The following is a 15,795-nucleotide window of genomic DNA, read 5'->3' on the forward strand; positions in this document are numbered from 1 at the left end:
AAGAATCTAGTTAGGACTCTGAACCTTAGCAGCCTCAGAGTCCAAACCAAAGACCAGGTTTTTCTTTGGTCTTCTCAGAGTTAAAACAATCTATAAAAATAGCAATAGATACTCACTAGTGTTTCCCAAGTTGGGAAAGGAAAACACTTAACTCCTTCAGGTCTTTCTCCCTTTCATTCTACCTCAGACAGGAGAGAGTCTCTATGAGTGACTCTGCCAACTGCCAGAGACCAATTGTCCCACCCAGAGAGTAAAACCATTACAGCTGTCAACATTTGAAATTGAAACTCTCTCTCAGCTCTGCTTCAAACTCCAATTCTTTCTCAAACCAACTTCTTCAATTCTTATCTCTAAACTAATATAACAACACCTAATTTCTAATATCATCCTTATACAGTTGATCTTCATATAAAATTGTTGCTACTATGTACAATGATCTTCTGGTTCTACTCATTTCACATTGCATCATTTCATATAAGTCTTCCTAGATTTTTCTGAATGCATCCTGCTCCTCATTTCTGGGAGAACAATAGTATTCCATCACATTCACATAGAATTTGGTCAGCTATTCTTGAATTGATGCATATTTCCTTTATTTCTATTTTTTACCACAATAAAAAGACCTGCTATAAATATTTTTATATAAGTAAGTTATTTTCCTTTTTATTTTAAACTCTTTTAGGTACAAACCTATTTGTGGTATTATTAGGTCAAAGAGTATGCATATTTTTAAAGCCCTGTGGCCATAGTTCCAAATTGCTCCAAAGAAAGGTTGGATCAGTTTATAATTCCACCAGCAGTGCATTAGTGTCCCAATTTTCCCACATCCCTTCCAATATCAGTCATTTTCTCCCATCTCATGAATGAGAAATGGTAGCTCAGAATTATTTTAATTTGCATCTTTCTAGTCAATAGTTGCTATGACTAAGATCATTTTTTCATATGACTTGTTAAAAAGGGAATTAACCTTTATTGATTATTGGTATTAGTAATACCAATATTTGTCACTTATGTGAACAGGCTCTTGAGGTTGACCATTGAGGGTGTTGAGGAAAATGGTTACTCAAACAGTGAAGGAAAACTTCTGCTTAGGCCAGTTACATAAAAACTATTTGTTATGACTATTAAATTGTATAAAAGAGAAAGTAAAAGGAAATAAATATTGATAAGAAATTCCCTATTAACTAATAATTCTACATAAATTCCCACAACCCAACTTTCCCTCAGGGGAAGCCTTCTTGATCACTAATAATGATACTGCTCACTCTACACTTATTTATCTAAATTATGAATTCTAACTCACTAATCCTATTTCCAAAAATTATGAACTTAACATTATAGAGATGTGCCAAACTTCCTTTTCCTTCTGCCTAAGATGAGTCACACAAGCTGTTTCTCTCAGCAGCTGCCCTCTGGCGGCTCCCAGAGGAGTTCCAAAGAGCTGCTCAGTAACTCTTCAGCTGTCTGATCAAAACAACTTTTTACTCCTTCAGATTCAAGATGTTGTAAATCTTCCACAACCTCTCCAAGGCTGATCAGAGAGAAAGCCAGGAACAACCAACCTCCAAGTCTCTGTCCCAGAAATGATTGACAGTTTCTCAACTGACATTCTTAAGACACCCTGCAAAATTCTCTTCCTCTGACCTCATTAAGGTTCCATAGCAAATCTTAAAGCAGCCTAGGAAGTCTCAAATCATTTTTATAAATCTTACATCTGACTACACTCAATTCTTAACTAAGCTAATTATACCTACATTACAATTTCATTGCAGACTATAGATAGTTTTCATTTCTTCTTCTGAAAACTGACAGATCAAACCTTCAACCACTTCTCAATTGGGAAATGACTTGTATTCTCACAAACTTGAGACTTCAGGCATCTGTCAGAAAAAAAAAAAACTTGTCATAAAAATTTCCTTTTCCTGCTTTCTTTCTTATTAAAACATTTTTTATTTTTTCATTTACATACAGAAACAATTTTTAACAACTGTTTTCTGATATTTTAGGATTCACACTTTCTCCCTCCTTCCCTTCTCCCCTCCTCTCTGAGGTGGTAAATAATTTGAAATAGGTTATACCAGTGCTTTCATGCAAAACATATTTCCATAGTCCTCATGTTGTGATAGAAGACACATAAAACAAAAATCTCATGAAGGAAATAAAGTGGAAGATGCCTGCTTTGATTCACACTCAGACTTCAACTGTTCCTTCTTTGGCTTTTGGTAGTATTTTCATCAGAAGTCCCTTGTGGTTATCTTAGAAACTTGCTTTGCTGATAATAGTTTAGTCCTTCACAGTTAATCATCTTACAATGTTTCTGTTAGTGAATACATTTTTGTCTGGTTATTTTCACTTCATTTTGCATTGGTTCCTATAAATCTTTCTAGGTTTTTCTGAACTCATCCTGTTTATCATTTTTTATGGAGTAACATTACACTTTACTACCACAAACCCCAACTTGTTCACACAGTTCCCAAGTTATAGACAATTCCTCTGTTTCCAATTCTTTGCCTTTACAAAAACAGCTCCTAAAACTTTTTTGGTACGAATAGGTGCTTTTTCATTCTCTCTCATCTCTTTGGGGTATAGCATCCAGGATCAAAGAGTATGCATAGTTTTATAGTGGTTTGATATGTTTCCATCTTACTCTCCAGAATGATTGGATCAGTTCAGAATTCCACTAACAGTGTATTGTGCCCCAATTATCTCATAACCCCTCCAACATTTATCATTTTCCTTTTTGGTTATGTTAGCTAATCTGGAAGATGTGAGGTGGTATCTAAGAATTGTTTCAATTTGCATTTCTCTAACCAATTGTGATTTGGAGCATTTTTTCATATGACAATGGATAGTTTTAATTTCTTCCTCTGAGAAATACCTATTAATATCCTTAGACCATTTTTCAATTGGAGAATGCTTTGTGTTTTTATAAATTTGGCTCAGTTCTCTATAGCTTTAGATTTGAAAAATGAGGCTTTTTTCAGAGAAATTTCTATAGTTTTTCCCCTAAATAGTTGTTAATTTGGTTTTGTTTATACAAAAATTTTTAAATTTAATGTAATCAAAATTATCCATTTTTTTGTAATGATTTCTATGTTTTGTTTTGTCCTAAATTCTTCCCTTATCCATATTTCTGACAGGTAAACTTTTCCATATTTCCCTAATTTGTTTATGATATGACTCTTTATTTCTAGATCAAGTATTCATTTTGACTTTATCCTGGTATATGATGCTAGATGTTAGTCTATGCTTAGTTTCTGCCATACTGTTTCCAGTTTTCCCAGCAGTTTTTTGTTTGTTTGTTTTTGTCAAATAGAGATTTCTTTTCCCAAAAGCTCGGATCTTTGGGCTTATTGAACACTAAGATTTACTCTTTTTTTTAAAACCCTTAACTTCTTTGAATTGCCTCTTGGTGGAAGAATGGTAAGGGTGGGCAATGGGGGTCAAGTAACTTGCCCAGGGTCACACAGCTGGGAAGTGTCTGAGGCTGGATTTGAACCTAGGACCTCCCGTCTCTAGGCCTGACTCTCAATCCACTGAGCTACCCAGCTGCCCCCTGAACATTTACTCTTATGTGTTGATTACCTAATATACTCCATCGATTCACTAATCCATTTCTTAGCTAGCAATATATTGTTTTGATTATTACTACTTTATAGTATAGCTTGACTTCTGGTATAGTCATGCCTCCTTCCTTCACTTCTTTTTTCATTAATTCCATTGGAATTCTTCATCTTTTGTTCTTCCAGATGAATTTGGTTGTTATTTTTTACAGACTTGGAAATAGTATTTGAATATTATTTGATAGGTATGATACTACATAGGTAAATTAAGCTAGTTAGGATTATCATTTTTATTATATTGGTTTGGCCTATCAATGAGCAATTAATGTTTTTCCAATTGTATAGATCTAACTATGTCAATAGTGTTTTGTAATTGTATCCATATTGTTGCTGGGTTTGATTTAGTAGGTGTAACCCCCCATGTATTTTTATAATGTTGAGTCATTTTGAATGGAATTCATTTTCTATCTTTTGCTGTTGGACTTTGTTAAGGGTAAAGAAAAATGATGATGATTTATATGGATTTGTTTTGTATCCTACGACTTTGCTAAAGTTTTAATTATTTCTATTAGTTTTTTGTTTGATTCTGTAGGATTTTCTAGGTATACCATTACATCATCTGCAAGGAGTGATAGCTTTGTTTCTTCATAGTCTATTATAATTCCCTCAATTTCTTTTTCTAACATTAATGCTATAGCTAACATTTTCAGTACAATATTAAATAATAATGGTGACAGTGGACATTCTAGCTTTACATCTGATCTTACTGGAAAGTGTTTTAGTTTATTATCATTACAGATAATTTTGGCTGATGATTTTAGATAGATGTCATTTATCACTTTAATGAAGGTTCCATTTATTCCAATATTTTTATAAGGAATGAGTGTTGTATTTTGTTGAATGCTTTTTCTGCACCTATTGAAATAACCATATGGTTTCTGTTGGCTTTATTTTTGATATGGTCAATTATGCTGATGATTTTCCTAATATTGAACCATGTCTACATTCCTGGTGTAAAACTTACCTGAACGAAATGAATGATTCTTGTAATATAAAGATGTAATCTCCTTTCTAGTATTTTATTTATTTTGCATCAACACTCATTCTGAAAATTGGTCTATAGTTTTCTTTCCCTGTTTTATCATTTCCTGGTTTAGGTATGAGTACCATATTTGTATCATAAAAAGTTTGGAAGGATTCCCCTTTCCTTATTTTTCCAAATAGTTTATATAGTATTGCAATTAATTATTCTTTGAATATGTGATAGAACTCATTTGTGAATCCATCTGACACTGAGTCCTTTTTCTTAGGAAATTCTTTGATGATTCATCTAATTTCTTTTTCTGTGATGGAGTTGCATAAGTATTATTTTTCCTCTTTTGTTAATCTGGGTAGATTACATTTTGTAAGTATTTCTCTATTTCTCTAATATTGTCAGATTCAGTGGCATCTATTTGGGCAAAATAACTTCTAATAATTGCTTTAATTTCTTTTTATTGGTTGAAATTTTCCATTTTCCATTTTTAACACTTATAATTTGGTTTTCTTCTTTTTAAATCAAGTTAACTAAAGATTTTTCTAAGATTTTTTTTAAACCAACTTATTTATTAGTTCAATGGTTTTCTTACTTTCAATTTTATTAATCTTTCCCTTGATTTTCAGCACTCCCAAGCTGATGTTTCATTTGGGATTTTAATTTTTTTTTATTTCCTTGCCCAATACAGTGATTTGCTCTTTCTTTATTTTATTGATGTAAGCATTTAGAGATATGAATCTCTCCTCTTAGTACTGCTTTGACTCCATCACACAATATGCAATTATCTCCTAATGATCATTTTCATTAATGAAATTGTTATTTCTATGATTTGTTCTTTAGGATAAAATGATTTCATTTTCAATTAATTTTTGCTTTTCTTATGCCCTTTGATGAATGTAATTTTTATTACATTACTTTCTGAAAAGTATGTATTTAATATTTCTGATTTTTTTTACATATGGTTGTGTGATTTTTATGCCCTATCATATAGTCAGTTTTTGTGAAGGAGCCATGTACTGCTAAGAAAAGGTATTTTCCTTTCTATTCCCAATTGGTTTTCTCCAGAGGTCTTTAATATCATAAATACAGGTATGAATATATTCAATTTAATGTTATTAAAACTTTTAAGTTTTCCATTTTACCATTTTATGCTTCTCTTGAGTATTGAATTTGTTCATTCAATTTCTTTTCAATTGTTTTTTTTGTTGTTGTTCAAGAAAGTCTGAAAGTCTTCTATTTCATTAATTTTGAATTAAGGAGTTCCGGTAAGATGGCAGCGCAGACGGAGTGAATCTTAAAACCTCCGCACCCTTATGCACAGAGATAGAAAACAATGTGCTTCGAGAAAAAAGAGGACCGAATATAAGAACGGGACAGAGCAGGGGAACCCTACTGCAGCACAACTAAAGAGGTACATCAAGAAAAAGGCTTCAATATCTGAACTGTCAGGACTGAGGGCATAGAAGGGGAATCCCAGGATCCCAAGATGCCTCCCCCACATGCTGTGCGGAGTCTCCAGCTGCCCGGGAAATCTCAGGGCTGGTGAGTGCACCAGTTGGGAGAGAGGGCCTTGCTGGCATAGGACTCAGGGAGTCAAACACAGACACTGGAGAGGTGACCGGAGGAGAAAACCAGAGAAACACAGCAAATACGCCCAGAAGATGGTGGCTTAGAGAGAGCCAAACCCTAGAGCGCAGACAGCTTTGCTTCCTCATACTGAGATAGAGAACACAGGGTTTCAAGAGGAAAGAAAACCAGATCAAACACAGTGGATAGCGCAGGGGGACCCCACTGCTGGAGAGCTCAGTTCAGAAAAAAAACGCTCCTTCTTGTCACCCCACATTTTTGGGGTTTTTTGTTTGTTTGTTTTTCCCTCCCCTCAAGGCTTTGAGGTTTTAGCCTCAGGGCAGACTAATCCAATCCATACAGTTTTAATCCCAACAATTGGACAGACAAGAAGTCTTCCAAGGGCAGAGAAAGTAACTTACCCCTGGGGGGAAGATCTTTCATCAAAGATCATTAAATACATCTGCTCAAATTAGCAGAACAAGAAAGGGAAAAAACATGAGCAAGCAACAGAAAAAGAGAAAAGAAATGACAATTGACAGCTTCTTTCAAGGAAGTGAAAAGAGAGCAAATGAAATAGAAATAGAAGAAGAGGAAGTAGTTCCAGTGAACTGGACACAGGCTTTGGAAGATCTCAAAATTCAATTAACTCAAGAATTTAAAACTCAATTAATTCAAGAACTTCAGGAACTCAAAAAACAATCAAGAGAGGCTGAAGACAATTTGAAAAAGGAAATACATGAGCTAAAACAAGAAAATAAAGTATTAAAAGCCAGAATTGGCCAGCTTGAAAATGAAGCAAAGAAGGCAAAAGATGATCTACAAAGAAAATTGGACCAGAAAGAGGATGACCAAAAAGCCAGGGAAGAAATTCAGTCTTTAAAAAACAGAACTCAACAACTAGAAGAAAATGACTTCTCAAGGCAGCAAGAATATATTAAACAAAATAAAAAACATGAAAAATTTGAGAATATGAAACACCTCATTGATTCAACCAAAGATCTGGAGAACAGAGCTAGAAGAGATAACTTAAGAATTATTGGTTTACCAGAACATCATGATAAAAGAAAAAGTTTAGATAGCATTTTACAAGAAATTATCAGAGAAAATTGCCCAGAAATTCTTGAACAAGAAGGAAAACTAGAAATTGACAGGATCCACAGATCACCTCCTACATTTAATCCACAACTGACAACTTCCAGGAATATTATAGCCAAATTCAAAAACTACCAGACCAAGGAAAAAATATTACAAGCTGCTAAAAAGAAGTCATTCAGATATCAGGGAACCACAGTTAAGATAACACAGGATCTGGCTGCATCTACATTGAAGGACTGGAAGGCATGGAACACAATATTCCGGAAAGCAAGAGAAGTGGGGCTACAACCAAGAATCAACTATCCAGCAAGACTAACTATATTATTGCAGGGTAAAGTATGGTCATTCAATAAAATTGAGGACTTCCAAACATTCATCAAGAAAAAACCGGACTTAAACAGAGAGTTTGCTGCCCAAACCCAGAACTCAAGAGAATCAACATAAGGTAATTAAGAGACTGGGGGGAGGAGAAAAAAATTCTTTTCTTTAAGGGTCACAACAAATTCAATCAATTTATATCCCAAGAAGAAAAGAAAGTATTGGCAAATATTAAAAATTATTATTACCAACAGGGTAACTAGAAGAAGTTTACATAGAGGGAACAGGGACTAACTGTATAGGATGAAATGTCAAGATATATATATACATATACATATATATATGTATGTATGTATGTATGTATAAATATATACAAAACTAGTGGGGAAGAAGATAACAATAAGAAAAAAGGAAAGCAAACAAAAAGGAATAAATTTATATTCCATAAAGAAGCACATGGGATCAACAGGGGAAAAATACAATACATTGTAAGAGTAAAGAGGTTAGAGAGAGGGAATATTCAATACTTAAGTGCATTGAAATCAACTTAGAGAAGAACAATCAGATCCATAGGGGCAGAAAATTGATTCATGCCCTATAGAGAAGTAGAAGGGTAACAAAGGGACTGGTGTGGAGGGAAGCAATACTAGGGAGAGAGAGGGCTTGGGGGAGGAGAGCTTTAAAGAACAATAAGAGGAGAATAAGAAGGGAGGGGAGAGAAAGGGAAGTACAACAAGGGAGGGGATTATAGGAACTGATTAAAAACAAAACACTGGTATAGAAGGAAACAGTGAAAGAAGAAAGAACAGGACTAGAAGAGAGAATCAAAATGTCTGGGAATGCAGAGTTGATAATTATAACTCTGACTGTGAATGGGATGAACTCACCCATAAAACGGAAGCAAATAGCAGAGTGGATTAGAAACCAAAACCCAACCATATGTTGTTTACAAGAAACACATATTAGACACACAGACAGACATAGAATGAAAATGAGAGGATGGAGCAAAATCTTTTGGGCTTCAAATGGGAAAAAGAAGGCAGGGGTGGCTATCATGATCTCTGACAGAGCCAAAGTAAAAATAGATAAGGTTAAAAGAGATAGGGAAGGTTACTACATTCTAATAAAAGGTAGTATAAACAATGAAGAAATATCAGTACTCAATATGTATGCACCAAACGGAATAGCTTCCAAATTTCTAAAGGAGAAGCTAGTGGAGCTCAAGGATGAAATAGATAGCAAAACCATACTAGTGGGGGACCTGAACCTTCCCCTATCAGCTCTAGATAAATCAAACCAAAAAATAAATAAGAAAGAGATAAGAGAGGTGAACGAAACCCTAGAAAAATTTGAGTTAATAGATATTTGGAGAAATATAAATAGAGACAAAAAGGAATACACCTTCTTTTCAGCAGCACATGGAACATTCACAAAGATAGACCATGTAATAGGGCACAAAAACATGGCAAACAAATGCAAAAAAGCAGAAATAATAAATGTAATCTCAGATCATAATACAATAAAAAATTATTAGTAAGAATACATAGAGAGGCAAACCAAAAACTAATTGGAAATTAAATAATATGATTCTCCAAAATAATTTAGTGAAAGAACAAATCACAGAAACAATTAATAATTTCATTGAAAACAATGACAATGATGAGACATCTTACCCAAACTTATGGGATACAGCCAAAGCAGTTCTAAGAGGAAAATTTATATCACTGAGTGCATATATTAACAAAATTAGGGAGGGCAGAGGTTAATGAATTGGACATGCAACTTAAAAAACTAGAAAATGAACAAATTAAAAATCCTCAGATGAAAACTAAATTAGAAATACTAAAAATCAAAGGAGAAATTAATAAAATTGAAAGTAAAAGAACTATTGAATTAATGAATAAGACCAGAAGCTGGTATTTTGAAAAAACAGATAAAATAGAAAAAGTATTGGTTAATCTAATTAAAAAAAGGAAAGAAGAAAACCAAATTAATAGTATCAAAGATGAAAAAGGAGACCTCACCTCTAATGAAGAGGAAGTTAAGGCAATCATTAAAAACTATTTTGCCCAATTATATAGCAATAAATTTAACAATCTAGGTGAGATGGATGAATATTTGCAAAAAATATAAATTGCCTAGATTAAGAGCAGAAGAAATAGAATACTTAAATAATCCAATATCAGGAAAAGAAATTGAACAGGCCATTAAAGAACTCCCTAAGAAAAAATCACCAGGGCCTGATGGACTCACAAGTGAATTCTATCAAACATTCAAAGAACAATTAATCCCAATACTATACAAATTATTTGATATAAGCAAAGAAGGAATCTTACCAAACTCCTTTTATGACATAAATATGGTACTGATTCCAAAGCCAGGCAGATCAAAAACAGAGAAAGAAAATTACAGACCAATCTCCTTAATGAACATAGATGCAAAAATCTTAAATAGAATACTAGAAAAAAGTCTCCAGCGAGTAATAAAGAGGGTTATTCATCATGATCAGGTGGGATTTATACCAGGAATGCAAGGATGGTTCAACATTAGGAAAACCATCCACATAATTGACCATATCAACAAGTAAACCAACAAAAACCACATGATAATCTCAAAGATGAAGAAAAAGCCTTTGACAAAATACAACACCCATTCCTCCTGAAAACACTAGAAAGTATAGGAAAAGAAGGTTCTTTCCTAAAAATAATAAACAGTATATATCTTAAAGCATCAACAAGCATCATATGCAATGGAGATAAATTAGAAGCCTTTCCAATAAGATCAGGTGTGAAACAAGGATGCCCATTATCACCTCTTTTATTTAACACTGTACTAGAGACACTAGCAGTAGCAATTAGAGAAGAAAAAGAAATTGAAGGTATTAAAATAGGCAAGGAGGAGACTAAGCTATCACTCTTTGCAGATGATATGATGGTTGTTATAATTATTGGGAGTCTCTTGAACTATTTGAGATGGTAAATTGATGTACAGAGAGAATAAGATGACCCTTCTCCTTTATAACAGTTGCCCAGGCAGGATCCTTCAGGTTTAAGAGATATATCCCTTCAGGACCCACCTGGGGTTAATTGATATATTGATTTGGGCTCTTTAGCTAGGATAATGCCTTATATTCTGACTGCAATTTCTCCCTTCCCAAAACAAGCTTGGAAACTGCTTTAGGAAGGTACTTTAAACTTTATATTAACAAGAAGGACAAGGGTAAAGGACTGTGGTATAGGAGACCCTATTGTACTGGTTGCTAATGAAATCTCAACTGCTGGCAGATGAAGAATCAATGTAGCTTCCCTCTGGTTCAGCCTGGCCAGGACTAAACCAGAGTAGGTAAACTGCTGGGATATTTTGACTTCTTCTTCAATAGATCTTCAGCCTTACAGTTGAGTTATTTCCACCCTTTTCCACCCTCTTCTTTGTCTCCTGCCCACTTCCCGGATCCCTCCCAGGCCCTGGGAATCCTAGATATCTAGATGATGTAATTCCTAACATCTAGGGGCAGTAGACACTAAGATGGTGGTCAGGTACAGGTTGGCACGGTATCTCAAGTACAGGAAGAGTTTTGCAGAGAGAGATGTTTGCACCTCTCACTCCAAGACCAGGATCCACCAATTTCCAGCCTCAGCACAGGTCAAAGACCCAGAACCCTTTCAGGATTCTCAACTGCCCCTCCTCCTGCCTCTTGCATGACTCCCTGGGAACATTCCATCCAACTGACTTATTTGTCAATCAAAAGTGATCTTCAAGCTCCCAGAGATTCAATATAACATGGTCTACTTAAAAAATCCTAGAGAATCAACTAAAAAGCTAGTAGAAATAATCAACAACTTTAGCAAAGTTGCAGGATACAAAATAAATGCACATAAATCATCAGCATTTCTATATATTTCCAACACATTAGAGCAGCAAGAGGTAGAAAGAGAAACACCATTTAAAATCACCCTAGACAATACAAAATACTTAGGAATCTATCTACCAAAACAAATACAGGAATTATATGAACATAACTACAAAACACTTTCCAAAAAATAAAACTAGATCTAAACAATTGGAAAAACATTTAGTGCTCATGGATTACCTCATCATAGGATGAGCTAACATAATATCTACCCAAATTAATTTACATATTTAGTGCCATACCTATCAAACTACCAAAAACATTTTTTACTGCATTAGAAAAAACTATAACAAAGTTTATTTGGAAGAACAAAAGATCAAGAATATCAAGTGAAATAATGAAAAAAAACGTGAAGGAAGGTGGCTTAGCAGTACCAGATATTAAGCTATACTATAAAGCAGCTGTCATCAAAACAATATGGTACTGGCTAAAAGATAGAAGGGAGGATCAGTGGAATAGACTTGGGGTAAGTGATGTCAGCAAGACAGTGTATGATAAACCCAAAGAGTCCAACTTTGGGGACAAAAATCCACTATTTGACAAAAACTGCTGAAAAAATTGGAAAACAATATGGGAGAGATTAGGTTTAGATCAACATCTCACACCATACACCAAGATAAATTCAGAATGGGTGAAAGACTTGAATATAAAGAGGGAAACTATAAATAAGTTAAGTGAACACAGAATAGTATACTTGTCAGATCTCTGGGAAAGGAAAGATTTTAAAACTAAACAAGAGAGAAAATTACAAAATGTAAAATAAATAAGTTTGATTATATTAAATTAAAAAGTTTTTGTACAAGGGAAAACAATGCAACCAAAATCAGAAGGGAAACAACAAACTGGGAAAAAAATCTTTATAACAAAAAATTCTGACAGAGGTCTAATTACTCAAATATACAAGGAGCTAAATCAATTTTATAAAAAATCAAGCCATTCCCCAATTAATAAATGGGCAAGGGACATCAATAGGCAATTTTCAGGTAAAGAAATCAAAAGTATCAATAAGCACATGAGAAAGTGTTCTAAATCTCTAATAATTAGAGAAATGCAAATGAAAACAACTCTGAGGTACCACCTCACGCCTAGCAGATTGGCTAAAATGATAGCAGGGGAAAGTAATGAATGTTGGAGGGGATATGGCCAAATTGGGACATTAATACATTGCTGGTGGAGTTGTGAACTGATCCAGCCATTCTGGAGGGCAATTTGGAACTATGCTCAAAGAGCGATAAAAGAATACCTGCCCTTTGATCCAGCCATACCATTGCTGGGTTTGTACCCCAAAGAGATCATAGATAAACAGACTTGCACAAAAATATTTATAGCAGCACTCTTTGTGGTAGCAAAAAACTGTAAAGCAAGGGTATGCCCTTCAATTGGGGAATGGCTGAACAAATTGTGGTATATGTTGGTGATGGAATACTATTGTGCTCAATGGAATAATAAACTGGAGGAATTCCATGTGAACTGGAAAGACCTCCAGGAATTAATGCAGAATGAAAGGAGCAGAGCCAGAAGAACATTGTACACAGAGACTGATATATTATGGTAAAATTGAATGTAATGGACATCTGTACTAGCAGCAATACAATGACCCAAGACAATTCTGAGGGATTTATGGAAAGGAACACTATCCACATTCAGAGGAAGAACTGCAGGAGTAGAAACACAGAAGAAAAACAACTGCGTGGACACTTGGGTTGATGAGAACATGATTGGGGATGTAGACCTGAAAAGACCACACTTATGTAACTATCAATAATTTGTAAATAAGTCTTGACTGACCACACCAGTGGAAATGTGAATTAGCTACAGCAGGGGGAGGGGGTGAGTCGGGGGATGGGGGGGTGTAGGGGGTGAAGGGTAAAGTAAAAACATGACATGTAACCAGGGAAATTTTTTTCTAAAAATGAGAAAATTATTTAAAAAATTTTGAATTAAATTTCATTTAAAATGAAATTTCTATTTCATTAATTTCATCAATTTCATTTAAATTCCCTCTTTCACCCCACCCCCCAGAGGATGTTCAGCTTTGCCATGTATATAATTCTTGGTTATAGTCCTAAATCCTTTGCCTTTTGGGATATCATATTCCATGCCTTCATGTCCTTTAATGTAAATGTTGCTAGATTGTGTGTAATCCTGACAGGGCTCCACAATATTTGAATTGTTTCCTTCTTGATACTTGTAGTTCTTTATTCTTGGTCTTGGAGTTCTGGAATTTGGCTATAATAGTCCCAGATAATTTTATTTTGGGGATCTCTTTCAGGAGATGATTAGTGGATTCTCTCAATTTCTATTGTGTTCCTCTTGTTTGAAGATCTCAGTATCAGCTATTCTGATAATTCTGAGATTATCTATCTTAGATCAATCTATTTTCCAGGTCAGTCATTTTTCCAGTGAGATATTTTAGATTTTCTTTTATTTTTTCACTTAAAATTGTTTTCCTTAGATTTTACCTGGTATCTTATGGATTCCTTAGATTTTACCTGGTATCTTATGTATTCACTAGCTTCTATTTATCTAATTCTAATTTTTAGAGTTTTTTTTCTTACATAAGCTTTTGTTTCCTTTGCCATTTGACCTAGCATTCTAGTCTTTAAAGAATTTGTGTTTTTTTTTTGCCTCCATTTCCATTTGATCTAAAATTCCTTAGAAAATTTGTTTTCTTCACTGTATTTGTTTGGCCTCCAATTTCTTTTATCTTTTTCTAGTTTTTAGGGAGTTGATTTCTTCTGTGAATTTTCTATAGCTTTTGAGTTTTTGTTTTGTTTTGGTTTTTGGTCAATGCTCAAGTTCTTTCAGGGTTCTTTTGATATCTTTTCACACTTTCCTTTGAGACTTCACGTTTCCCTTTTTGGCATTGTTTTCCTCTTCTTAGTTTGTATTTTGGTCTTTCCTGTCACTAATCTAATTTTCTAAGGTTAGGGTTTTTATTTGTCTTTTGCTCATTTTTCTAGTTATTTTTTCCTTGTTAACTTATCTATCTATTAATATTCTCCTCTGTTCCTGAAGTAGAAGGAGCATTGGTCCAAGATTACAGGGAACTCTTCTCTGATATTTTGGCTAGGCCAGACTGCCTTTGTTTCCCATGGTGTGTCTGGTGAGGGGGTGGCCCTGTTGGCTTGCTCTAGGGTGACTTGCATCTATTTTTTCAAGCTAGATTCAACACCTTATGTTACCAGTTCCCCTGTTTATGGCCTGAACTCATCCCCATTCTGCTAGTTCCCTACTCCTGCCAAGTGGCTTGGTCTGGGCAAGTCCTGTTCTGAACTCTCTTGCCTCAGTAACTCAGTTGCTATGTGGGAATTATTAGGTTGCTATAATTTACCAGTCCCCAATTTTGCTCCCTTGGAGTCCCTCAGCTCTGCTACTGTGGAAGTCAGTAGGTTTCTGCAGTTTGCTGATCCTCCATTTTGATTCCTTGCTGCCTCAGACACTCTGCTGCCAGATGAGAGTTTACAGGTTTCCTGCCCTTTCTGTCTCTGTTGTCTGTGTTGAGTAGCTCAGCCTGGGCTTATTCACACTCTGCACCTTTGTTGCCTCTGGCAGAGTTGTGGTGTGTTGAACTGGTCCAAGTTCTGCCAGTTCCCACAGATGCTGTGCTCCTTGGACTACTCTCTCCTCTTACCCCTGTGAAATATGTTTCTCCTGCTTTCTTTTGTTTTTAAGTGATTTATTTTCTTTTTATTTTATGTGTGGAGAAATCAGGATATTGAAGCATCCTTTAGTCTATAATCTTAGCTCCCAAAATGAATCTCTCTCTGCTTTCCTTGTAATCCTGGCTGCATTGATTTTGCTTGTGCAAAAATATTTTTCATTTCATATAATCAAAACTATCTATTTTATATCCTGTAATGTCTATCTCTTATTTAGTCATAAATGTGTCCCTTATCCATAGATCTGACAGATAAACTGTTTCACAATCCCTAATTTGCTTATGGTATTTCATTTTGTGTCTAACTCATATATTCATTTTAACCTTGTTCTGGGATATGTTGTGAGATGTTTTTCTATACCTATGTTCTGCCACACTGCTTTTCAGTTTTTCCAGAAATTTTGAGCTCTAGTGCCTTTTAGAGCACAGTATTCCATTCCCCCAATTTTTTTTTGTAGTTCATACAGCATTTTTTGAATGCAGCATTTTTTTCAGTGATTGACAGAAATTGTACTTTCTGATTAGGCAACTATAAGTTTGAAGTGGTATACCTCAGAGGAAATGAAATTATAACTGAAAAAATTTCACTGATCAATTCCAGAAGAAAAAAAAACTCAAGGCCAAAAACTCAAAGACACATAGT

General features: G+C 34.6%; 1 protein-coding gene across 1 annotated transcript in view; it reads right to left on the minus strand.

Moving 5' to 3' along the window:
- LOC123233829 (butyrophilin-like protein 3) overlaps nucleotides 1-15,795 on the minus strand; it is a 114,064-nt gene that overhangs the window by 16,515 nt on the left and 81,754 nt on the right. The gene's annotated exons all lie outside the window — the stretch shown is intronic.

The sequence above is a fragment of the Gracilinanus agilis genome, chromosome 2, assembly GCF_016433145.1.
Source record: "Gracilinanus agilis isolate LMUSP501 chromosome 2, AgileGrace, whole genome shotgun sequence".
Taxonomy (NCBI): domain Eukaryota; kingdom Metazoa; phylum Chordata; class Mammalia; order Didelphimorphia; family Didelphidae; genus Gracilinanus; species Gracilinanus agilis.